The sequence below is a fragment of the Apis dorsata genome, unplaced genomic scaffold (genome assembly GCF_000469605.1).
Source record: "Apis dorsata unplaced genomic scaffold, Apis dorsata 1.3 scaffold_731, whole genome shotgun sequence".
Lineage (NCBI taxonomy): Eukaryota > Metazoa > Arthropoda > Insecta > Hymenoptera > Apidae > Apis > Apis dorsata.
In genome coordinates this window covers 26963-29800 of record NW_006263896.1, presented here as the reverse complement: position 1 = coordinate 29800, position 2838 = coordinate 26963, and positions in this window count along the sequence as shown.

Here is a 2838-nt window from a genome sequence, read left to right as displayed (position 1 = left end):
TTTTTTTTTTTTTTTTTTTTTTTTTTTTTTGTTTCTTTGGTCCCGTTTCGCGTTTCGGAGTAGCCGCGAAACAACGCTTTCGAAATGAAACAATGACACGGACAAGACATACCAGGTCCCAATGTTTCTGCGGAAATGAATGCCCGATTACTTCTGAGGGCAGAGAAACGAGCCTTCCTTTTCCTCCCTCGTATTAACAAACAATCTTTTGTTCTTTATGCGAATGAAATGAATGTGTGCGCGTTTTTTTTTTCTTCTTCTTCTTCTTGGAAAGGCCAAGATTAGCCAAATGATCCTTTTCTTTCCTCCTTCTTTCTTTCCAGTTCGTTGATCCGCCCCCAAAAAAATCTCGAATCTTCAAAATTCCCTCCTGTAATTCTTTCCCCCTGCGAATCGATTGATCTTATCGCTACTCTAGTCTTCTTCTTCTTTATCCTTTTCACACTCGTTTCTCCTCGGCACGTGTACAACGTGTATGTCGTCGCACTGTATGTTTTCGTTTCTCGAAGGCGTGAACATCTTCGGGATTGATCACATTGGATAGAACGGATCTCTGGACACAGAGTGCCTCGGATAACGTAATAGCATCGCCGATAATCACGCGAAATCAATAATATATTACGAAACAATGCGTCGCGGAATATCCATAATATAATAATAACGACACGTGTTTTATATTTTTTTTTTGTAGATATATTCGTATTCTTGTTTCTGCGTGTCTTCGTACGATACATAGCGATGGAATAATTTTTCAATAATAAAAGTAGTGAAGAAATAACGCTCTCTCGAAACAAATTTTGATCAATATTCTGGAGTGAGAAACGTAAACTATATTAATTAAAGGGAAACTGTACAAACTGTCAAATAAGACTTAGAAAACATATCAGTATGACTTCAAAGGCTTTAAGAGTAACAAATTTTTTATATCTGTTATATTGTTATACTATTATTACTAAATATTTTTGTATTAAATATTCCGATTCCATCGCTACGATCGATGATGTTACCGTTCCTCTGTATACATGTTCATGTGTGTATACACATATAATAATGTACAGCTGATAAAAATCGAAGAAATGAATCGGCCACAAATCGCGTGACGCGATTAATTTCGACGACGCAGCTCGTTAACATGTCTTCCCTCGTTTTTTTAACCCCCCGATCACGTACTCAACGTCAACGTTTAGCCTTAATTAACGTAATTAACTCGATTCGCGAACGCAATGCGTCCGTTACCGAGCGTTTCGTTATCGAGAGATATCGGTGTGATCGCATTCGCAAACTTGACCGACTCGGTCGTCACGCGATCGGAAATTCGCCATCCCTCGATGGATTGGCCGTGATGGAGATCGAGATGGCGTGAATTTCCGTTCGATTCTCGCACAATTTTCACGGTCACGCGCAATGAATACACGCGAAGAAGGGCGTCTGCGCCTTTTGGTATCGGTGAAAATTGTCACTTGAACAGGAAGTGGTAAATTAGAATGTAGGATGCGCGAGGATAGTATTTAGGGAAGTATTAAGAGTGAATTCAACGTTTTGTCAACAATTTTTTATTTTACACTACGTTGCTATATCCATTATAAATTTTTGTCTTTTTTTTTTTTTTTAATATAAATTAAGAGTTTATTGGGAAAGAAAAATTGTTTTTGGTTTTTTTTTTATAAATATATTTTTGTTGAGTTCATCCTTACTCTAAATGCATTAGTTGAGAAGAGGATTAGATCTTTTTTATAGGTTTTATAGGAGTGATGGTTATTTAGATACTTTAATACAAAATATTTCCAGGAACACTATGGTGTTTTTAACTTTATTATATTTGTGTAATTCATTTTTTTTTTTTTTTTTTTTTTTTTTTACTATGTTTCAGGAGCTTCAATTTTATAAGAAATTTTAGCCGAGGAATGAATTAGTGGCTAAGTGGATATTTTTTTCTCTATGAATTTTTATAAATTATTGAAGAATATTTTGGTATTTCTAATTTTAAATATTTCAAGGAACACTATGGTGCTTTATCCTTTATGCTGCGTAGTCATTTTTTTCTAATTTAGAAAAAAGAATTTTTTATTCTTCATTTTGTATTTTTTATGTTACTTATGGCGTATATATATATATATATAATAAATATAGCATTGTTGATTCTTCCAGTGAAGAACATTAAATTTTAATGGCACGAGGATTAAATTGAATTTCGCAGTGAATGGATATGCATGCGTTCAATCATAATAAAACGTCGTAGCATAAAGGTTGAGAAACGGAAGTTTGGGAATGGAGTATACAGAAATGTTGAAGGTTTTCTGTAAGATAACTTACGACTTCCTGTTTCAAGTGTCTTTTCATTCAGTCTCGTTACAAATTTCGTTCTCAAGTCGTACTTTTGCTCAAATAATCCTATCTGGCGATGGTTTCCATTGGGTGCATGAATTAACCCAATTATACGATCTTACAAATATCAATTCTCTAAAATATTGAATCGAAAATAATACAATTCAAAGGAAACATATTTATTTCCATAATCAAAAATTTTCAATAACGTATTTAAAATTTTAATTTCGTTATTCGATCTACGTTTTAAACATTTATCGCCATGATTATTGGCATTTTCTCGTAAAAATTTATTCGTCTCTAACGAGAAAAATTGCTAATATCTTCTCCTCGATCGAAAAAGAGGTGATGGAACACTTTCTGGATACTTTCCGGAACACTTCGAAGAATTTCTGAACACATCTGATACAATTTTTCTGACGCCAATGTTTTTAAATGTTTAAAAAGAAAAAAAAAAAGAAAAGAAAAAAAGAGAAAACTACACCAAAAAACTCATTTGTATATGTGATGTTA